Source organism: Rhipicephalus microplus, chromosome 3, assembly GCF_043290135.1.
Source record: "Rhipicephalus microplus isolate Deutch F79 chromosome 3, USDA_Rmic, whole genome shotgun sequence".
NCBI lineage: Eukaryota > Metazoa > Arthropoda > Arachnida > Ixodida > Ixodidae > Rhipicephalus > Rhipicephalus microplus.
This window is the reverse complement of record NC_134702.1, coordinates 188,811,377-188,834,785: the sequence shown is the minus strand read 5'-3', so window position 1 is coordinate 188,834,785 and position 23,409 is coordinate 188,811,377. Positions and strand designations below refer to the sequence as shown.

General features: G+C 49.1%; 8 non-coding genes across 8 annotated transcripts; all 8 read left to right on the top strand.

Moving 5' to 3' along the window:
- Window positions 1-5,679: 5,679 nt before the first annotated feature.
- On the top strand, window positions 5,680-5,751 carry TRNAA-UGC (transfer RNA alanine (anticodon UGC)). Its single transcript has one exon. It is a non-coding gene; the product is annotated as a tRNA-Ala (tRNA).
- A 283-nt stretch (window positions 5,752-6,034) lies between these two features.
- On the top strand, window positions 6,035-6,106 carry TRNAA-UGC (transfer RNA alanine (anticodon UGC)). The gene has a single exon. It is a non-coding gene; the product is annotated as a tRNA-Ala (tRNA).
- A 5,515-nt stretch (window positions 6,107-11,621) lies between these two features.
- On the top strand, window positions 11,622-11,693 carry TRNAA-UGC (transfer RNA alanine (anticodon UGC)). The gene has a single exon. It is a non-coding gene; the product is annotated as a tRNA-Ala (tRNA).
- Window positions 11,694-12,659: 966 nt separating this feature from the next.
- TRNAA-UGC (transfer RNA alanine (anticodon UGC)) lies at window positions 12,660-12,731 on the top strand. The gene has a single exon. It is a non-coding gene; the product is annotated as a tRNA-Ala (tRNA).
- A 5,515-nt stretch (window positions 12,732-18,246) lies between these two features.
- On the top strand, window positions 18,247-18,318 carry TRNAA-UGC (transfer RNA alanine (anticodon UGC)). The gene has a single exon. It is a non-coding gene; the product is annotated as a tRNA-Ala (tRNA).
- Window positions 18,319-18,592: 274 nt separating this feature from the next.
- TRNAA-UGC (transfer RNA alanine (anticodon UGC)) lies at window positions 18,593-18,664 on the top strand. Its single transcript has one exon. It is a non-coding gene; the product is annotated as a tRNA-Ala (tRNA).
- A 273-nt stretch (window positions 18,665-18,937) lies between these two features.
- TRNAA-UGC (transfer RNA alanine (anticodon UGC)) lies at window positions 18,938-19,009 on the top strand. Its single transcript has one exon. It is a non-coding gene; the product is annotated as a tRNA-Ala (tRNA).
- Window positions 19,010-23,115: 4,106 nt separating this feature from the next.
- On the top strand, window positions 23,116-23,187 carry TRNAA-UGC (transfer RNA alanine (anticodon UGC)). Its single transcript has one exon. It is a non-coding gene; the product is annotated as a tRNA-Ala (tRNA).
- Window positions 23,188-23,409: the final 222 nt, after the last annotated feature.

Below are 23,409 nucleotides of genomic sequence, written 5' to 3'. Positions count from 1 at the left end.
ATATGCGGCTTTCCTCAATGATGAAAAAACTGTATCAGGCAGCAATGACGAGATGATTTTGTTTATTTCAACTAATTGATTATGTTATTGTTTGAACAAGCTGATTAGCACCAAGAAACTCGTTAAGGAGTGCTCCAGATGTAACGGGGGTGTAGCTCAGTGGTCATTCTTTCGTCGGCACTCACACGCGTCGGACGCAAGAATGATGTGCTCCGTAGGAGCGGCGTTTGCGGCACATACTAGCCGCGGTAACAGGATGACCGAAGACCAAGACGCAGGATATGAGATTATTTTGCCAGCACTGCCCAAGGGACGCGTCGCGCAAAACACCGTGTTTTTACACGGTGATGTGCGCGGCAGACCGTATCGAGTCGAAGATTTCCGAGACGCGCTCGGACCTACAGGACTGCTGCCGGAGGTGTTGGCACTGGGGGCCTACCAGATAAATCATGTCTGGGCAGTCACCATGAACAACACGGACGCTACGAAACGCTTGCTGGATGTGAAGGAGCTGAAAGTCAAGGGCCGACGCTGCATCATCGTAGACCCCCAGGATCAGCAGGTTCGGCTGCGTCTTCATTGGCTGCTGTACGGCGTCAACGATGAAGACGTGCGAACGGCGTTGGCGGCTTATGGGAAGGTCGTACAAGTCACAAGAGAGCATTGGCGTGTTCAGGGTGTCAGCGACAAGGGTTCAACCACACGGACTGTGCTTCTTAAGCTCAAGAGTGGCGTGAAGGTTGAAGATCTCCCCCATCAAATCAGGGTGGCTGGTGAACTGGCACTTGTGGTTGCACCTGGTCGGCTAATGCAGTGTCTGCGCTGCCAAGGTACCGGCCATGTTAGAAGAGAGTGTAAAGTACCCCGATGCTCGCGTTCTCGGCGGTTCGGCTACAGCGAAGATGCGTGCATGCGCACGTACGCATCGGCTATCGGATCAGCCGAAGGTGACGACACAGCAGAGTTGGTGATGGACGTGACCGAGGCTGAAGACGCGGCGAAAGGTGCAGGCGACGCGGTGAACCCTGAAGCATCAACAGGTACAGTCACGCCGACTGGTGGTGATGAACCAACAGCCAAAGCAGACATAGCATCTGGGGAGGTGGTTACTCAAGAGCCAGCCGGCCAAACCGAAGAAGGCTTCACAAGCACCTCATCGAAGGAGCCTGAGCCGGTGGAATTAACCGAACTTCCAGTGTCGTGCGAGAGTATCACTGGTGGGGCGCCAAGCAAAAGACCCCGCGAGCAGTCTGCAGGACGGCGTGAGGCGTCCTGCGAAAAGCAAGAAGAGGGGCCACCTGCGAAGGCGACTTCGTTCAGACGCAGCAGCACAAGGCTGCGTCCCAACCCGATAACGGACAAACACTGGCCACCTTTGTCCTCCAGTGGCACGGGTCCACCTGGAGGCTCCGAACATGTCTAGCTCTATGCTAGACGCCAAAGGTAAGCACCATGCCCCGGGCTAACTTCTTTACTGTGTAGACATGGCTGTTGCACCGAAACTTAGAGTGGCAACGTTAAATGTTCGAGGTCTCGCCGCCAAGAGGAAACAGAGCCAAGTCTACAGGCTACTAGTGGATCAGGATCTGGATGTTCTAGCTGTACAAGAAACAAAAGTAGACGGTGAGGAGGAGACCCGGGGCATGGTGCTGAGGTTTGCGGCGCGTTACCACGCAATTTTAAGTCAAGCAATAGGCACGTCTGCAGGCTGCGTTTTGTTCATTAAGAAGTTACCGGGTCTGGTAGTGCAAGATACCTTCGCTTGCCCATCTGGTAGATTGGTTTCCTGTGATTTTGTATTCAATGTATGTCAGTGGCGTATAGTGTGTATTTATGCACCAACCATTTGTGAGGAGAGATCAATTTTTTTTCAAGCCTAAAGCAGCACTTCACTTTGGAAAAGAAATCTGTATTACTTGGTGATTTTAACTGCGTCCTCAATGGGCGAGATCGAGCAAATGGACGCGCCAATTACGATAAAAGTAGTAGGACGCTAACAAACGTAGTTACTCAATTCGAGTTAGAAGACGTGGGCAGCTGTATGGAGGGAACGCGGGAGGTGCGTTTCACACATTTCCAGGGGAATAGCCATGCGCGCCTTGATCGCATTTACGTGTCGCTTGAATTAATAGCCCACTGCAAGACATATGCTGTTTACCCAATACACTTTAGCGATTATTGTTTAGTTAAATGTCATATGGGAGAGAAAACACAAGGTGGAACTTTCTCATGGGAGCTTTGGAAGATGAATTCCACTTTGATCACTGACGAATATTTCTTAGATAAGGTTATGAACTGCATCAATGAAATAAAAATGGATGATGGAGCTAAACTTGCAGAACAATGGGAAGATTTCAAGCAGCGAATAAAAATAAAAGCTATTGATCGTTCTTGCGCATTCAGTTATGAAAGGAAAAAGAAAGAAAAAGTACTCCGAAAGACTTTGGAAAGACTAATAGACTTGGAGTGCAAACAACCGGGAGAGTATAAAATTGACATACGCAATATTAAGCAGAAACTTGCACTGCATGACGAGGAACGCTACCGCGGTGCACTCGTCCGTGCTAGGGCTGAGGCTTTAGCGGCTGGAGAGACGCCAACCAAAAGAGCGTTAGGGGTGGAGAAAACGAACGCTCGACGGACTCATATCGAAAAAATAGAGAAGGATGGTCACAAAGTAACTGATATGGACAGCACTTTATCCGTATTTTCAAGTCATTTTGAAAACCTTTTTGCGTGTAGACAGGCAAACCTAGAAAGATTTAAAGACGAATATTTAGGACGCATGCCGCAATTGAGTGAGGAAGTGAAAAACACTTTGGAATTATCTATCTCTGCATCTGAAGTTGAACGGGCGATTGATAAGTTAAATCCTGGAAAATCTCCAGGACCAGATGGTCTTTGTGCCAAGTGGTACAAATGTTTTAAAAGCGAATTGTCTTCAATACTTGCGGGCGTTTTTAATGGGGCATATGAGGAAAAGAAATTACCACCATCCTTTGGTGAATCGCGTACCGTTCTGATTCCGAAAACAGACGAAGTTGAAAAGCTCAGGCACGTCACAGCGTACAGGCCAATCGCACTGACAAACGTAGACTACAAAATATTAATGAAAATTTTGGCGGCCAGACTTCAGTCAGTAATAAAAGATATCGTCGGTCCACACCAAACGTGTGGAATAAAAGGTCGGTCCATAATTACAAACGTCCATAAAATGCGATTCGTGCTCGAATGTGTTGACACCTGTCATGCTCGTGTGGCCATACTCCAGCTGGATCTGGAGAAAGCGTTTGATTGCGTTTCCCACGCTCTTTTGTTTGCAGTATTGAAGCACATTAATGTTGGTAAGATAATTATTGACGGAGTAGCCATGGCATATCGGAACGGTAGTACGAGACTAATTATCAACAAGACATTGGGCCCCCCCATAAGAATCGAGCGCTCAGTGCGTCAAGGTTGCCCTGTTAGTCCACTTTTGTTTTGCATCTATATTGAAACTTTATGTCAGTCGATATTGCAGAATGACATCATTAATGGGTTTAGAGTACAATCTTCAGAAGTCAAACTACTCGCATACGCTGATGATGTTGCGATTTGTAGCACTACCTATGTCGGTATTGAAGAATCAATCAGAGTTTCTAAATATTTCGCCGAGGTTACAGGAAGCCACATAAACTGGGGTAAATGCCTCGGCTTCTGGCATGGATATTGGCCTTCAACACCAGAATTTTTCGCAGCCATTAAATGGACAAGAACGCCAGTTAAATATCTTGGAGTACCGCTCGAGTCATACAAAAGTACTGACGATTATTGGACACAGCAAACGAAAGAAATTAAAGAAAAAGCGAATAGATGGAATGCAACTTATCTGTCCATGTTTGCTAGGGCTACTGCATGCAACTGGTTTTTTGTGTCTAAGCTGTGGTATGTGATGCAAGTGCTGTACTGTTCCCGGGTCAATGTGCAAAAATTACATCGGGTGTTTGCAATATTTGTGTGGGGGTCTAACTGGGAAAGGTGCAGTCGCACGAATTCGTTTAGACGGGTGAAGTGTGGAGGCCTTGGGCTAGGACATCTGTTTTTCAAGCAGTTAGTAAATAGGTTTTTCTTTTTTCGTGAGACAAGAGATCCTTTCCTACTAACAGTGTGTCAAACAAGACTAAGTAGACTGTTGCCCGAGTTTGTTGTGAGCACCCATGTTACCCCAGGGGCTGTGCAAGGATACATGAAGGAAGTAGTGGCCAGCGTGCGGTTTTTGTGTGTTCGCTTTTCAACTGACTACCTGTGGTCTGTTGGAAAGAAAAAACTGTACAAAGATTTATGTGACACGATGCTTCCCGTCCCACTGTACAGAGCGCTATATACAGCACGCAAGGGTCAGAACGTACTTAAACGAGTAAAAAAAATGCCAGCAGCTCCAAGCGCGAAAACGTTCTTTTTCAAATTACACACTGGAACACTTCCTGTAAGAACCTTCCTAGAGGAGCGTGGGTTTTATATGCCTTGGGGATCTCACTGTCTAATCTGTAAGAAACCGGAAACTATTGACCATGTTTTCCTGCACTGTTGGGAAGGAGTTTATTTTTGGGACGTATTACAAAGGACAATCAAAAAAGAGTTTCCGTTAGACCCTCATGGTATCAGGTATTTGGCAATAGAGAACGAGGATGGATTACCCTTCGATTTTCTCATGATGACTGCCTTGCACAGTATATGGCGCTCTAGAATGGCTGGATTTCATTGTGACCCAGACAGAAGACCAGCAAGAGAGTATTTTAAGGAAAGCATCTCAAGATTTCTTGAGGTAGTAAGAACAGACGAATGTGTACCTTTGTGGGTAGAAAGGGTAGAAGCCCTACTGACCATGAAGGAATTCTAGGATGCGATGTGTTATAGTTAAGTTTTAAGTTTTTTTTGTATTGTATGTAGTGAATTGTAATATATCTTAGTAACCCGTTTGTGAAGTTTACCGGAAATAAAGAAAAAAAAGGGTGTAGCTTAGTGGTAGAGCGCTCGCTTTGCATGTGAGAAGTCCCGGGTTCAATACCCGGCACCTCCAAAGCGCTCTCAATTTTAGCGGTATCTTTTTTTATTGCCTGTTGTAATACTACGGCACTACGATTTACCGGTGCGCATATCATGAAATACATTACATCGAACAGCGCTGCCATTTTCTTTGACTATAGAAATATGCGGCTTTTCTCAATGATGAAAAAACTGTATCACGCAGCAATGACGAGAAGATTTTGTTTATTTCAACTAATTGATTATTTTATAGTTAGAACAAGCTTATGAGCACCAAGAAACTCGTGAATGAGTGCTCCAGATGTAACGGGGGTGTAGCTCAGTGGTAGAGTGCTCGCTTTGCATGTGAGAAGTCCCAGGTTCACACCCCGGCACCTCCAAACCGCTCTCGACTTTAGCGGTATCTTTTTTTATTGCCTGTTGTAATACTACGGCACCACGAGTTACCGGTGCGCATATCATGAAATACATTTCATCGAACAGCGCTGCCATTTTCTTTGAACATTGAAATATGCGGCTTTCCTCAATGATGAAAAAACTGTATCACGCAGCAATGACGAGATGATTTTGTTTATTTCAACTAATTGATTATTTTATTGTTATAACAAGCTGATGAGCACCAAGAAACTAGTGAATGAGTGCTCCAGATGTAACGGGGGTGTAGCTCAGTGGTAGAGTGCTCGCTTTGCATGTGAGAAGTCCCGGGTTCACACCCCGGCACCTCCAAACCGCTCTCGACTTTAGCGGTATCTTTTTTTTATTGCCTGTTGTAATACTACGGCACCACGTGTTACCGGTGCGCATATCATGAACTACATTTCATCGAACAGCGCTGCCATTTTCTTTGACTAAAGAAATATGCGGCTTTCCTCAATGATGAAAACACTGTATGAGGCAGCAATGACGAGATGATTTTGTTTATTTCAACTAATTGATTATTTCATTGTTAAAACAAGCTGATGAGCACCAAGAAACTAGTGAACTAGTGATTGAGTGCTCCGGGTGTAACGGGGGTGTAGCTCAGTGGTAGAGCACTCGCTTTGCATGTGAGAAGTCCCGGGTTCACACCCCGGCACCTCCAAACCGCTCTCGATATTAGCGGTATCTTTTTTTATTGCCTGTTGTAATACTACGGCTCCACGTGTTACCGGTGCGCATATCATGAAATACATTTCATCGAACAGCGCTGCCATTTTCTTTGACTATAGAAATATGCGGCTTTCCTCAATGATGAAAAAACTGTATCACGCAACAATGACGAGATGATTTTGTTTATTTCAACTGTAGTGGAGCATACGCACCAACGCGTATGCGCCTTCGGAAGACAACAAAAAGCCCGTGCTCTGCTTGCGCGAGAGTTTTGTGCCGCCTTTGCCAGACTGGCCGTACGCCCACTTTCCGTTGCGACCTCGTTGCGACTTCTCGGCTCGAATAAACGTCATCACATTTGGTGGAGGCTGCTGAGATCCCCAAGAAGACCTGGAGCTCCGCTCTCGCAAGTTGCCTGAAAGACTACCGCCAAACATGACTGACGCAGTTGCCAACCAGCCCGTCCTAGCCCAGCCAGCACCATCGGCTGCCCCGTCTACCTGCCCCGGCGCTACTCGCCAGCGGGACCCACCAAACTTCAGCGGAAGTGGTGAGCAAGACGTCGAAGACTGGCTGTCCTTGTACGAACGCGTAAGCGTCAGCAACAAGTGGGACGACGACTCTAAACTCGCTTGCGTTATATTTTACTTGGCAGACGTAGCTAAGCTTTGGTTTACCAACCGCGAAACCGCCATCGCCAACTGGTCCTCCTTTAAGACCCTCGTAACAGAAGCGTTCGGCCGACCAGAGGTACGCAAGCTCCGCGCTGACCAGCGTCTGCGCCACAGAGCCCAGCAGCCTGGCGAAACGTTTACGAGTTACATTGAGGATGTGCTCGACCTCTGCAGGCGTGTTAACCCATCTATGCCCGAAGAAGAGAAAATTCGGCAGATTCTCAAGGGTATTGAGGATGGCGCATTCCAGATGTTGCTAGCGAAAAGCCCGACCTCGGTGGCGATTCTCGTAAGCCTGTGCCAGAGCTTCGATGAATTACGCCGTCAGCGTTCCATCGCCCGACAGAGTGTCTCACCACCAGATTCGATCTCGGCTGTCGCACTCGCAAATGTCAACGTTCGCCAAGAAAGTCTGTCCAACCAGATCAAAGACTTCATCAGGGAGGAAGTCGCCCGACAGCTTTCCCTGCTGCCGCATAGCGACGCGCCCACCGCAAGTCTGCCTTCGACACTGCAGCAGGCCATACGCACTGAAATTTGCGATGTCCTACCTACAGTGCAGGCCCCTTACGCATGCACTTGAGCGGCATCTAATCTCTCAGCTGTCAGCTACGCACCACCTGCACCATCTTCACCTCTCAGCTACGCAGCTGTGGTTGCGCGACCCCCACCGCATCCAGTATCCTTATCGGCTCCACCTCCTCCGGCAGCGCCTCCGGTTTACAGGCCCTCATCTCGCTTTTTCCGTCCATCTAATGAGTGGCGCACCCATGACAACCGTCCTATCTGCTTCGCGTGTGGCATCGCTGGACACATTGCACGCTACTGCCGCCGCCGTCCCACACCTGCGTACGCCTCCTTTGGAACTCCTACCTATGAGTCGCAGCAGGCGACCACGTCTGCATACGAACAGAGGCACTCTGACTCGGATCGTCGCCCATCGGCTTCTCGTTTCCCATCTCCTCGTCACCGATCGCCATCTCCTATGCGTCGTAGACCACCTCCTGAGGGGGGAAACTAATCAGTGCAGTTCCAGAGGCAAGAACTGCAACTTCTGCGCAATTATCAAGGCCTCCATTTTCGCCGCGAAATGTTGTTGATGTCAATGTTGAGGGAGTCGCCACACAAGCGTTAATTGATACTGGGGCTGCCGTTTCTGTGACGAACGCAAAATTTTGTCGCAAACTGAAGAAAGTGACCACATCTCTCTGTGGCATCGTGCTGTCCACGGCTAGCGCGCAACGCATTCAGCCCTCGTCTGTGTGTACGGCGCGCGTCATCATCCAAGACGTTTTGTACATCGTCCAATTTTTTGTACTACCATCTTGCTCTCATGACCTCATCCTGGGTTGGGATTTCTTATCAGGTCATGAAGCTATCATCGATTGTTGCCGTGCGGAAGTGTCCCTAGTGCCAAGTTGTGAATTTCCACCACCCGACCATTCACCACTGCTCTGCAAACTCATTGCTGACGACGACATCACCTTGCCTCCGGAAGCTTCAGTCCCTATTAGCCTTTCATGTGTGGCGCAACCTGACGCCACGGTGGTGTTTACGCCATCCCCTGTTTTTACTGAACGCAAGGGCATTGTGCTCCCATTTGCCGTTCTTACGATTGCGTCTGGTTTAACCGTAATGCTGGTTACCAACCACTGCAACTACCCCGTTGGCTTGCTTCGTGGTGAAACGTTAGGATATGTGCAACCTGTCGACCATATCAATGATATTATTCTTCCCGACGAAACGCCATGTCAGATTGCCGCAATCACTCAGGCGTCTGAGCCATCAAGCTCACCAGCCTTCGACAATGCTATTGACGCAGACCTTCCCCCCTCGCATCGCAGCCAACTTGTTGCTCTCCTTAACAAGTTTCGCTCTTCTTTCGACTTTCAGAAACCTGCTTTGGGCCGCACTACGACTGTCACTCATACTATTGACACCGGCTCACATTCACCTCTGCGACAGCGTCCTTACCGCGTTTCTGCCGAAGAGCGCCGCGTCATTACGGAGCAAGTAGATGACATGCTTAAACATGGAGTCATACAGCCTTCTCAAAGCGCTTGGTCGTCACCCGTGGTTCTGGTAAAGAAAAAAGATGGCATCGTTCGATTTTGCGTGGACTATCGCCGCTTAAACAAGATTACAAAAAAAGACGTCTACCCGCTACCACGAATAGACGATGCTCTTGACTGTTTACAAGGCGCCGAGTACTTCACATCCTTGGATCTGCGTTCTGGGTATTGGCAGGTGCCAATGGCTGAATGTGATCGCCCTAAAACAGCCTTTGTAACGCCGGATGGCCTGTATGAGTTCAAAGTCATGCCATTTGGGCTCTGCAACGCGCCTGCGACGTTTGAACGCATGATAGATACCATATTGCGGGCCCACAAGTGGAAAACTTGCTTGTGTTACCTAGATGACATCGTAGTCTTTTCAGCTGATTTCCCGACACATCTTCGTCGTCTCCACGAGATTCTGACGTGCCTAGCTTCTGCAGGCCTACAACTTAACACCAAGAAGTGCCACTTCGCAGCCCGAAAACTAACCATCTTGGGACACGTCATCACAAGAGACGGTGTTCTTCCGGACCCCGATAAGCTTCGAGCTGTCGCTGACTTTCCAATGCCCACATCACTGAAAGCCCTAAGTTTCGTTGCTCTTTGCTCTTACTTTCGTCGCTTCGTGCGCAACTTCGCGTCCATCATTGCACCTCTGACTAGTCTGCTTTCCAACAGCAAAGGTATATCTGCATGGTCTCCTGCATGTGACGACGCATTTCACCAGCTGCGCCGCCTGCTGACCTCGCCACCTATTCTTCGCCACTACGACCCCACTGCTGCCACAGAAGTTCACACTGATGCAAGCGGCGTTAGTCTTGGCGCAGTTTTGGCACAACGGAAAGGCACCCAAACCGAATACGTAGTCGCTTATGCAAGTCGCGCTCTTAAGAAGGCTGAATTGAAATACTCCGTGACAGAGAAGGAGTGTTTGGCCATAATCTGGGCGCTTACGAAGTTTCGCCCGTACCTTTACGGCCGTCCTTTCGACGTGGTCACAGACCACCACGCTCTATGTTGGCTGTCCTCCTTGAAAGACCCGTCCGGACGTCTGGGCCGTTGGGCACTTCGATTGCAGGAATACGACATCCGTGTCGTATATCGTTCCGGTCGCAAGCATGCGGACGCCGATGCACTTTCCCGATCGCCATTAACACCAGATGTGACTTCTCTGTCACCCCCTTTTACCACCTTGTCACCACTCGACAGCACTGACATGCTTTCGGAGCAGCGTAAAGACCCATACCTTGCCTTGTTAGTCGACTACCTTACCGATCCGTCTTCTGTCCCTTCCACGAGAGCGCTGCGCCGGAAAGCAGCCCACTTTGCCTTACGTGACAACATTCTATACCGCCGCAACTACACGCCTGGTGGTCGGAAGTGGCTCCTTGCTGTCCCAACTCATATGCGCTCTGACATCTGCATGAATTTCCATGCAGATCCCCAAAGTGCTCACGCAGGTGTCCTGAAAACCTACGAAAGGCTGCGCCAACGCTATTACTGGCGAGGAATGTATCGTTTTGTGCACAAATACGTTCAGTCTTGCACCACTTGCCAACAGAACAAAACACCTCCGCGGCACCTTACTGGCATGTTACAGCCGCTCCCGTGCCCGGCTCGCCCATTCGACCGCGTGGGTATAGACCTCTATGGCCCCCTCCCATATCGTAGCTCTGGAAACCGGTGGATTATTGTCGGAGTCGACCATCTGACACGCTACGCTGAGACTGCAGCTCTACCGGCAGCGACCGCCCACGAAGTTGCACTCTTCATTCTCCGCAGCTTCATTCTACGCCATGGTGCTCCGCGGGAATTACTCAGTGATAGGGGTCGAGTGTTCCTGTCGGAGGTCATCCAAGCTATCCTCGCTGAATGCAACATTATCCACCGTAAATCTACCGCATACTATCCACAGACAAATGGTCTTACTGAGCGGTTCAACCGCACACTTGGCGACATGCTGAGGATGTACACCTCCTCCGACCACACTAACTGGGACGCCGTATTGCCCTTTGTTACCTTCGCTTATAACACCGCGACGCAAGCGACTACCGGTTTTTCCCCGTTCTTTCTATTGTACGGCCGCGAACCTTCCCATCCACTCGACACTATACTACCGTACCGCCCTGATGCATCTGAGTGCTCCCCGCTTTCGGAAGTCGCCAGATACGCTGAAGACTGCCGTCAGTTGGCTCGGTCTCTGACAAGTGAGGCTCAAGGTCTACAAAAGACTCGACACGACGACGCTCACCGCATAGCTCCTAAATTTTGTGCTGGCTCCCTTGTGTGGCTTCGGGTGCCCTCGCACGTTCCTGGCCTGTCTTCTAAACTTCTGGCCCGGTACCATGGTCCGTACCGTGTCATTCACGCGACCTCCCCGGTGAATTACATCATCGAGCCGTTAACACAATCACCAGATTTGCGCCGTCGAGGACGCGAGACCGTACACGTCGACCGTCTCAAGCCGTACTACGACCCCCTCATTGTGCCTACTCCCTGAGTCGCCAGGTTGGCTACCCTTCACCCCGGGGGTATTGTAGTGGAGCATACGCCCCAACGCGTATGCGCCTTCGGAAGACAACAAAAAGCCCGTGCTCTGCTTGCGCGAGAGTTTTGTGCCGCCTTTGCCAGACTGGCCGTACGCCCACTTTCCGTTGCGACCTCGTTGCGACTTCTCGGCTCGAATAAACGTCATCACACAACTAATTGATTATTTTATTGTTAGAACAAGCTGATGAGCACCAAGAAATTCGTGAATGAGTGCTCCGGATGTAACGGGGGTGTAGCTCAGTGGTAGAGCGCTCGCTTTGCATGTGAGAAGTCCCGGGTTCAATCCCCGGCACCTCCAAATCGCTCTCGATTTTAGCGGTATCTTTTTTTATTGCCTGTTGTAATACTACGGCACCACGTGTTACCGGTGCGCATATCATGAAATACATTTCATCGAACAGCGCTGCCATTTTCTTTGACTATAGAAATATGCGGCTTTCCTCAATGATGAAAAAAGTGTATCACGCAGCAATGACGAGATGATCTTGTTTATTTCAACTAATTGATTATCTTATTGTTAGAACAAGCTTATGAGCACCAAGAAACTCGTGAATGAGTGCTCCAGATGTAACGGGGGTGTAGCTCAGTGGTAGAGTGCTCGCTTTGCATGTGAAAGGTCCCAGGTTCACACCCCGGCACCTCCAAACCGCTCTCGACTTTAGCAGTATCTTTTTTTATTGCCTGTTGTAATACTACGGCACCACGAGTTACCGGTGCGCATATCATGAAATACATTTCATCGAACAGCGCTGCCATTTTCTTTGAACATAGAAATAAGCGGCTTTCCTCAATGATGAAAAAACTGTATCACGCAGCAATGACGAGATGATTTTGTTTATTTCAACTAATTGATTATTTTATTGTTATAACAAGCTGATGAGCACCAAGAAACTCGTGAATGAGTGCTCCAGATGTAACGGGGGTGTAGCTCAGTGGTAGAGTGCTCGCTTTGCATGTGAGAAGTCCCAGGTTCACACCCCGGCACCTCCAAACCGCTCTCGACTTTAGCGGTATCTTTTTTTATTGCCTGTTGTAATACTACGGCACCACGAGTTACCGGTGCGCATATCATGAAATACATTTCATCGAACAGCGCTGCCATTTTCTTTGAACATAGAAATATGCGGCTTTCCTCAATGATGAAAAAACTGTATCACGCAGCAATGACGAGATGATTTTGTTTATTTCAACTAATTGATTATTTTATTGTTATAACAAGCTGATGAGAACCAAGAAACTCGTGAATGAGTGCTCCGGATGTAACGGGGGTGTAGCTCAGTGGTAGAGCGCTTGCTTTGCATGTGAGAAGTCCCGGGTTCAATCCCCGGCACCTCCAAATCGCTCTCGATTTTAGCGGTATCTTTTTTTATTGCCTGTTGTAATACTACGGCTCCACGTGTTACCGGTGCGCATATCATGAAATACATTTCATCGAACAGCGCTGCCATTTTCTTTGACTATAGAAATATGCGGCTTTCCTCAATGATGAAAAAACTGTATCACGCAACAATGACGAGATGATTTTGTTTATTTCAACTGTAGTGGAGCATACGCACCAACGCGTATGCGCCTTCGGAAGACAACAAAAAGCCCGTGCTCTGCTTGCGCGAGAGTTTTGTGCCGCCTTTGCCAGACTGGCCGTACGCCCACTTTCCGTTGCGACCTCGTTGCGACTTCTCGGCTCGAATAAACGTCATCACATTTGGTGGAGGCTGCTGAGATCCCCAAGAAGACCTGGAGCTCCGCTCTCGCAAGTTGCCTGAAAGACTACCGCCAAACATGACTGACGCAGTTGCCAACCAGCCCGTCCTAGCCCAGCCAGCACCATCGGCTGCCCCGTCTACCTGCCCCGGCGCTACTCGCCAGCGGGACCCACCAAACTTCAGCGGGAGTGGTGAGCAAGACGTCGAAGACTGGCTGTCCTTGTACGAACGCGTGAGCGTCAGCAACAAGTGGGACGACGACTCTAAACTCGCTTACGTTATATTTTACTTGGCAGACGTAGCTAAGCTTTGGTTTACCAACCACGAAACCGCCATCGCCAACTGGTCCTCCTTTAAGACCCTCGTAACAGAAGCGTTCGGCCGACCAGAGGTACGCAAGCTCCGCGCTGACCAGCGTCTGCGCCACAGAGCCCAGCAGCCTGGCGAAACGTTTACGAGTTACATTGAGGATGTGCTCGACCTCTGCAGGCGTGTTAACCCATCTATGCCCGAAGAAGAGAAAATTCGGCAGATTCTCAAGGGTATTGAGGATGGCGCATTCCAGATGTTGCTAGCGAAAAGCCCGACCTCGGTGGCGATTCTCGTAAGCCTGTGCCAGAGCTTCGATGAATTACGCCGTCAGCGTTCCATCGCCCGACAGAGTGTCTCACCACCAGATTCGATCTCGGCTGTCGCACTCGCAAATGTCAACGTTCGCCAAGAAAGTCTGTCCAACCAGATCAAAGACTTCATCAGGGAGGAAGTCGCCCGACAGCTTTCCCTGCTGCCGCATAGCGACGCGCCCACCGCAAGTCTGCCTTCGACACTCCAGCAGGCCATACGCACTGAAATTTGCGATGTCCTACCTACAGTGCAGGCCCCTTACGCATGTACTTGAGCGGCATCTAATCTCTCAGCTGTCAGCTACGCACCACCTGCACCATCTTCACCTCTCAGCTACGCAGCTGTGGTTGCGCGACCCCCACCGCATCCAGTATCCTTATCGGCTCCACCTCCTCCGGCAGCGCCTCCGGTTTACAGGCCCTCATCTCGCTTTTTCCGTCCATCTAATGAGTGGCGCACCCATGACAACCGTCCTATCTGCTTCGCGTGTGGCATCGCTGGACACATTGCACGCTACTGCCGCCGCCGTCCCACACCTGCGTACGCCTCCTTTGGAACTCCTACCTATGAGTCGCAGCAGGCGACCACGTCTGCATACGAACAGAGACACTCTGACTCGGATCGTCGCCCATCGACTTCTCGTTTCCCATCTCCTCGTCGCCGATCGCCATCTCCTATGCGTCGTAGACCACCTCCTGAGGAGGGAAACTAATCAGTGCAGTTCCAGAGGCAAGAACTGCAACTTCTGCGCAATTATCAAGGCCTCCATTTTCGCCGCGAAATGTTGTTGATGTCAATGTTGAGGGAGTCGCCACACAAGCGTTAATTGATACTGGGGCTGCCGTTTCTGTGACGAACGCAAAATTTTGTCGCAAACTGAAGAAAGTGACCACATCTCTCTGTGGCATCGTGCTGTCCACGGCTAGCGCGCAACGCATTCAGCCCTCGTCTGTGTGTACGGCGCGCGTCATCATCCAAGACGTTTTGTACATCGTCCAATTTTTTGTACTACCATCTTGCTCTCATGACCTCATCCTGGGTTGGGATTTCTTATCAGGTCATGAAGCTATCATCGATTGTTGCCGTGCGGAAGTGTCCCTAGTGCCAAGTTGTGAATTTCCACCACCTGACCATTCACCACTGCTCTGCAAACTCATTGCTGACGACGACATCACCTTGCCTCCGGAAGCTTCAGTCCCTATTAGCCTTTCATGTGTGGCGCAACCTGACGCCACGGTGGTGTTTACGCCATCCCCTGTTTTTATGAACGCAAGGGCATTGTGCTCCCATTTGCCGTTCTTACGATTGCGTCTGGTTTAACCGTAATGCTGGTTACCAACCACTGCAACTACCCCGTTGGCTTGCTTCGTCGTGAAACGTTAGGATATGTGCAACCTGTCGACCATATCAATGATATTATTCTTCCCGACGAAACGCCATGTCAGATTGCCGCAATCACTCAGGCGTCTGAGCCATCAAGCTCACCAGCCTTCGACAATGCTATTGACGCAGACCTTCCCCCTCGCATCGCAGCCAACTTGTTGCTCTCCTTAACAAGTTTCGCTCTTCTTTCGACTTTCAGAAACCTGCTTTGGGCCGCACTACGACTGTCACTCATACTATTGACACCGGCTCACATTCACCTCTGCGACAGCGTCCTTACCGCGTTTCTGCCGAAGAGCGCCGCGTCATTACGGAGCAAGTAGATGACATGCTTAAACGTGGAGTCATACAGCCTTCTCAAAGCGCTTGGTCGTCACCCGTGGTTCTGGTAAAGAAAAAAGATGGCATCGTTCGATTTTGCGTGGACTATCGCTGCTTAAACAAGATTACAAAAAAGACGTCTACCCGCTACCACGAATAGACGATGCTCTTGACTGTTTACAAGGCGCCGAGTACTTCACATCCTTGGATCTGCGTTCTGGGTATTGGCAGGTGCCAATGGCTGAATGTGATCGCCCTAAAACAGCCTTTGTAACGCCGGATGGCCTGTATGAGTTCAAAGTCATGCCATTTGGGCTCTGCAACGCGCCTGCGACGTTTGAACGCATGATAGATACCATATTGCGGGCCCACAAGTGGAAAACTTGCTTGTGTTACCTAGATGACATCGTAGTCTTTTCAGCTGATTTCCCGACACATCTTCGTCGTCTCCACGAGATTCTGACGTGTCTAGCTTCTGCAGGCCTACAACTTAACACCAAGAAGTGCCACTTCGCAGCCCGAAAACTAACCATCTTGGGACACGTCATCACAAGAGACGGTGTTCTTCCGGACCCCGATAAGCTTCGAGCTGTCGCTGACTTTCCAATGCCCACATCACTGAAAGCCCTAAGAAGTTTCGTTGCTCTTTGCTCTTACTTTCGTCGCTTCGTGCGCAACTTCGCGTCCATCATTGCACCTCTGACTAGTCTGCTTTCCAACAGCAAAGGTATATCTGCATGGTCTCCTGCATGTGACGACGCATTTCACCAGCTGCGCCGCCTGCTGACCTCGCCACCTATTCTTCGCCACTACGACCCCACTGCTGCCACAGAAGTTCACACTGATGCAAGCGGCGTTAGTCTTGGCGCAGTTTTGGCACAACGGAAAGGCACCCAAACCGAATACGTAGTCGCTTATGCAAGTCGCGCTCTTAAGAAGGCTGAATTGAATTACTCCGTGACAGAGAAGGAGTGTTTGGCCATAATCTGGGCGCTTACGAAGTTTCGCCCGTACCTTTACGGCCGTCCTTTCGACGTGGTCACAGACCACCACGCTCTATGTTGGCTGTCCTCCTTGAATGACCCGTCCGGACGTCTGGGCCGTTGGGCACTTCGATTGCAGGAATACGACATCCGTGTCGTATATCGTTCCGGTCGCAAGCATGCGGACGCCGATGCACTTTCCCGATCGCCATTAACACCAGATGTGGCTTCTCTGTCACCCCCTTTTACCACCTTGTCACCACTCGACAGCACTGACATGCTTTCGGAGCAGCGTAAAGACCCATACCTTGCCTTGTTAGTCGACTACCTTACCGATCCGTCTTCTGTCCCTTCCACGAGAGCGCTGCGCCGGAAAGCAGCCCACTTTGCCTTACGTGACAACATTCTATACCGCCGCAACTACACGCCTGGTGGTCGGAAGTGGCTCCTTGCTGTCCCAACTCATATGCGCTCTGACATCTGCATGAATTTCCATGCAGATCCCCAAAGTGCTCACGCAGGTGTCCTGAAAACCTACGAAAGGCTGCGCCAACGCTATTACTGGCGAGGAATGTATCGTTTTGTGCACAAATACGTTCAGTCTTGCACCACTTGCCAACAGAACAAAACACCTCCGCGGCACCTTACTGGCATGTTACAGCCGCTCCCGTGCCCGGCTCGCCCATTCGACCGCGTGGGTATAGACCTCTATGGCCCCCTCCCATATCGTAGCTCTGGAAACCGGTGGATTATTGTCGGAGTCGACCATCTGACACGCCTCGCTGAGACTGCAGCTCTACCGGCAGCGACCGCCCACGAAGTTGCACTCTTCATTCTCCGCAGCTTCATTCTACGCCATGGTGCTCCGCGGGAATTACTCAGTGATAGGGGTCGAGTGTTCCTGTCGGAGGTCATCCAAGCTATCCTCGCTGAATGCAACATTATCCACCGTAAATCTACCGCATACTATCCACAGACAAATGGTCTTACTGAGCGGTTCAACCGCACACTTGGCGACATGCTGAGGATGTACACCTCCTCCGACCACACTAACTGGGACGCCGTATTGCCCTTTGTTACCTTCGCTTATAACACCGCGACGCAAGCGATTACCGGTTTTTCCCCGTTCTTTCTATTGTACGGCCGCGAACCTTCCCATCCACTCGACACTATACTACCGTACCGCCCTGATGCATCTGAGTGCTCCCCGCTTTCGGAAGTCGCCAGATACGCTGAAGACTGCCGTCAGTTGGCTCGGTCTCTGACAAGTGAGGCTCAAGGTCTACAAAAGACTCGACACGACGACGCTCACCGCATAGCTCCTAAATTTTGTGCTGGCTCCCTTGTGTGGCTTCGGGTGCCCTCGCACGTTCCTGGCCTGTCTTCTAAACTTCTGGCCCGGTACCATGGTCCGTACCGTGTCATTCACGCGACCTCCCCGGTGAATTACATCATCGAGCCGTTAACACAATCACCAGATTTGCGCCGTCGAGGACGCGAGACCGTACACGTCGACCGTCTCAAGCCGTACTACGACCCCCTCATTGTGCCTACTCCCTGAGTCGCCAGGTTGGCTACCCTTCACCCCGGGGGTATTGTAGTGGAGCATACGCCCCAACGCGTATGCGCCTTCGGAAGACAACAAAAAGCCCGTGCTCTGCTTGCGCGAGAGTTTTGTGCCGCCTTTGCCAGACTGGCCGTACGCCCACTTTCCGTTGCGACCTCGTTGCGACTTCTCGGCTCGAATAAACGTCATCACACAACTAATTGATTATTTTATTGTTAGAACAAGCTGATGAGCACCAAGAAATTCGTGAATGAGTGCTCCGGATGTAACGGGGGTGTAGCTCAGTGGTAGAGCGCTCGCTTTGCATGTGAGAAGTCCCGGGTTCAATCCCCGGCACCTCCAAATCGCTCTCAATTTTAGCGGTATCTTTTTTTATTGCCTGTTGTAATACTACGGCACCACGTGTTACCGGTGCGCATATCATGAAATACATTTCATCGAACAGCGCTGCCATTTTCTTTGACTATAGAAATATGCGGCTTTCCTCAATGATGAAAAAAGTGTATCACGCAGCAATGACGAGATGATCTTGTTTATTTCAACTAATTGATTATCTTATTGTTAGAACAAACTGATGAGCACCAAGAAACTCGTGAATGAGTGCTCCGGATGTAACGGGGGTGTAGCTCAGTGGTAGAGCGCTCGCTTTGCATGTGAGAAGTCCCGGGTTCACACCCCGGCACCTCCAAACCGCTCTCGACTTTAGCGGTATCTTTTTTTATTGCCTGTTGTAATACTACGGCACCACGAGTTACCGGTGCGCATATTATGAAATACATTTCATCGAACAGCGCTGCCATTTTCTTTGACTATAAAAATATGCGGCTTTCCTCAATGATGAAAAAACTGTATCACGCAGCAATGACGAGATGAGTTTGTTTATTTCAATAATTGATTATTTTATTGTTATAACAAGCTGATGAGCACCAAGAAACTAGTGAATGAGTGCTCCAGATGTAACGGGGGTGTATCTCAGTGGTAGAGCGCTCGCTTTGCATGTGAGAAGTCCCGGGTTCACACCCCGGCACCTCCATACCGCTCTCGACTTTAGCGGTATCTTTTTTATTGCCTGTTGTAATACCACGGCACCACGAGTTACCGGTGCGCATATCATGAAATACATTTCATCGAACAGCGCTGCCATTTTCTTTGACTATAGAAATATGCGGCTTTCCTCAATGATGAAAAAACTGTATCACGTAGCAATGACGAGATGATTTTGTTTATGTCAACTAATTGATTATTTTATTGTTAGAACAAGCTGATGAGCACCAAGAAACTCGTGAATGAGTGCTCCAGTTGTAACGGGGGTGTAGCTCAGTGGTTGTATAGACTGGTGATCGAACACGATTTAGACATCATTGCCATACAAGAAACCGAAATTGGAAGTGATGATGAGACCAAGAGTATGGTGCTACCTTTCATGTCAATGTACTACGCGGGTGTGAGTCACGCCATAGGGCAATCCGCGGGGTGCGTTCTTTTTGTGCGCCAACACCCAGGCCTTGAAGTGAGAGGCGTGAGGTCAGACTTGGCGGGGCGCATTGTTTTGTGTGATTTTAGTTATGGTTCAGTTGAATGGCGAGTGATATGCCTTTATGCTTTTAATTTGCTCGACGAACGAAGACATTTCTTCGAGAGTGTCAGAAATTACTGCAACGTCGAAAGGAACCTGGTACTGATGGGGGACTTTAATTGTGTACTGGCAGCGCGTGATAAATCAAGTGGTACAGCGTATAGAGACGCCAGCACGGCTGAGCTTCGCGAATTAATTGATGAATACGGGCTTGAGGACGCGGCAGACTGATTGGAATGCGACCGCATTGTGCGCTTCACGCATTTCCAAGCAGCCAGCCACGCCCGACTGGACAGAGTGTACGTTCCGGCTGAATTGATAGCACTTGCGCAAGAACATCGTGTGCAGTCAGTGTCATTCAGTGACCACTGTCTAGTCATGTTCGATGTTAATAACAAAGCGAAAAACCGAAATAAGTTTGCGTGGGAATTATGGAAACTTAATGCTAAAATTTTGGAGGATGATGTTTTCTGTGAGAAAGTGTTAGCCCTGCTCGAAGAGATAAAGAACCAGACAAACACAACAATATGTGAGAAATGGGAAACATTTAAGCAAACAGCTAAATTGAAGGCACTTGAACGAGCCAGCGCTTTAAAGCACGAAAAGAATAAATACGAGGAAAACCTGCGGCAAAGCTTGCAAATGCTAACTTATGAAGAAAGCCTATCGCCTGGGATGTTCAAAGACGACATTAACACACTGAAGAAAAAACTTGAGCAGGCTGATATCGAACGCTATCGGGGGGCGTTGGTGCGAGCTAGAGTAGAAGCAACGATAACAGGCGAGGCGCCAACTAAAAGAGCCCTCGCAAAGGAAAAAAAGTGGGCCCGCCGGAACGAGATTCACGAAGTAGAACAAGACGGTGTTATCTTATATGAACAGAGCGGCATCGAACACGTGTTCACAGCGTTCTACAGAAAGCTGTTCGCGCGTTGCCCGGTGGACGCGGAAGGTTTCGAGAGGGAATTCATGCCTTTAATGCCAAAGATTGACGATAGCTCAAAGGAAATGTTAGAGCGCCGTATTACGGCCGATGAGATTGCGGTGGAGATAGACGATTTGAAACGTGGGAAATCTCCCGGGCCCGACGGGCTAGGAGCCGATTTTTATAAGGCGTTCAAGTACGAAGTAGCCCCTATACTGGCTGCCATATTAGACGATGCATATGAGCGCAAACGACTACCACCTTCATTCCTGTCCACACACACAGTTCTTATCCCGAAAACAGATGATCGCGACACATTAAAGCGGGCAACAGCATATCGCCCTATCAGCTTAGCGAACGTCGACTATAAGATATTCATGAAAGTGTTGGCTAAAAGACTGCAAACAGTAATGAAAGATATTGTTGGACCACACCAAACGTGCGGTATCAAGGAACGTACCATTTTCACGAACATTCATACGGCGAGAAGCAAACTAGAGTGTTGTGACGTATTGTGCAAGAAGGTCGCAATTCTCCAGTTGGATCTGGAAAAGGCGTTCGACCGGGTACCGCACGACATACTATTTGCCATTCTGGAGTACGTGAACGTAGGATCTGTTATTATGGAAGGTGTTGCCATGGCATACAGGGGTTGCACGACAAGGCTGATAATAAATAAGTCAGTAGGAGAGCTTATCGAAGTGCAGCGGTCGGTGCGCCAGGAATGCCCACTATCGCCGTTACTTTTCGCTTTATATATCGAGCCCTTGTGCCTCAGCGTCATACGGGCTAACTGTATCAATGGCTTTAAAATGCAGCAAGCGGAGGTAAAACTACTTGCTTATGCGGACGACATCGCGGTGTTTTGTGGGGACCACGCCAGTATCATGAAAACTGTGGAAATTGTGAAGCGTTATTGTGTTACTAGTGGCAGTGCAGTTAACTGGGGCAAGAGCCTCGGAGTCTGGCATGGAGCATGGACAATGAAACCCAGTACCTTTGCCAATATTCAATGGGTTTCCACTCCCACGAAATACCTAGGCGCCCCTTTAGAGTTTTACCGTGACAGTGAACCATACTGGCAGAACCAAGTAGCGGAAATGCGTGGAAGGGCTGAGAGGACAAAAGGCTCGGAATTGTACATGTTTGCTCGTAACACGGTGTGTAATGTGTTTTTCATTACTAAACTTTGGTATGTGTTGAGTGTTTTGCACTGCTCACGCATTAACATACAAAAGCTCCACAGAATTCTGGCTGTTTTTGTTTGGGGATCAATTTGGGAGAGGACGAGCCGCACCAACTTGTTCCGACGTGTACGTGATGGAGGTCTTGGCCTGTCGCACTTATTTCTGAGGCAAATAGTGAACCGGTTCTGCTTCCTTAGGGATGTGAAGGACCCTTTTTTGCGCACTGTATTACAGCTCAGACTTTGCAAACTTGTGCCGGACTTTGTGGTATCCACCGAATGTATTGAAGGCGGGGTTTTCGGTTTTTTTGAAGGAGGTTGTGATGGCTTATAAGTTCTTGCGTGCTCGATTCTCATGCGAATATCTGGCGGGAGTGAAACGAAGGAAGCTATACAAAAATCTTGTGGATATACTACTCCCCGTGCCTTTGTATCGCACAATATATAGTGCCAAGTCTGGAAGTGATGTCCTGAAGCGTGTCAAACATATGTGTGTAGCTCCAGGAGCCAAGTCCTTTTTCCTCAGATTGCACACCGGGACACTAGAGGTAAAAACATGGCTACAGGAAAAAGGAATGTATGTACCATGGGGAGTGCACTGTTTCTTATGTAGAAAGCCCGAAACCATTGAGCAAGTCTTCTTAGAATGCTGGGAAGGCGTGTTTTTCTGGGATATATCACAAAGAACGCTAAAGAAAGACCTCCCTTTAGACCCACAAGGAATTCGTTACCTAACTGTGGACAACGAAGAAGGTGTCCCGTTTGATGCTGTTATGCTACTGGGTTTGCACTGCATATGGAAGGCCTGCATGGCCGCACGACATGTAGATATAGATGCAAGATTAGCACACGAGTATTTCCGCGAATAAGTGGGCAGGTTCCTGGAAGCACATAAATCTTTAGATCCGATACCTGAATGGGTATCGAGGATCGAGCCACTCATGAACATGAGACGATTTTAGCCATCACACGCCAGCCAAAGTTTGGTTGCTCCTTTTACCCATGCCCATTTATGTATCTATGTCTTATGTGCCTTGCATTATTACTTTTGATCCCTGACTGTATTTGTGTTTCTATGCGTACGTCTAAGCAGGCAATAAAGAAAAAAAGGTGTAGCTCAGTGGTAGAGCGCTCGCTTTGCATGTGAGAAGTCCCGGGTTCACTCCCCGGCACCTCCAAACCGCTCTCGACTTTAGCGGTATCTTTTTTTATTGCCTGTTTTAATACTACGGCACCACGAGTTACCGGTGCGCATATCATGAAATACATTTCATCGAACAGCGCTGCCATTTTCTTTGACTATATAAACATGCGGCTTTCCTCAATGATGAAAAAACTCCATCACGTAGCAATGACGAGATGATTTTGTTTATGTCAACTAATTGATTATTTTATTGTTAGAAAAAGCTGATGAGTCCCAAGAAACTCGTGAATGAGTGCTCCAGATGTAACGGGGGTGTAGCTCAGTGGTAGAGCGCTCGCTTTGCATGTGAGAAGTCCCGGGTTCACACCCCGGCACCTCCAAATCGCTCTCGACTTTAGCGGTATCTTTTTTAATTGCCTGTTGTAATACTACGGCACCACGAGTTACCGGTGCGCATATCATGAAATACATTTCATCGAACAGCGCTGCCATTTTCTTTGAACATAGAAATATGCGGCTTTCCTCAATGATGAAAAAACTGTATCACGCAGCAATGACGAGATGATTTTGTTTATTTCAACTAATTGATTATTTTATTGTTA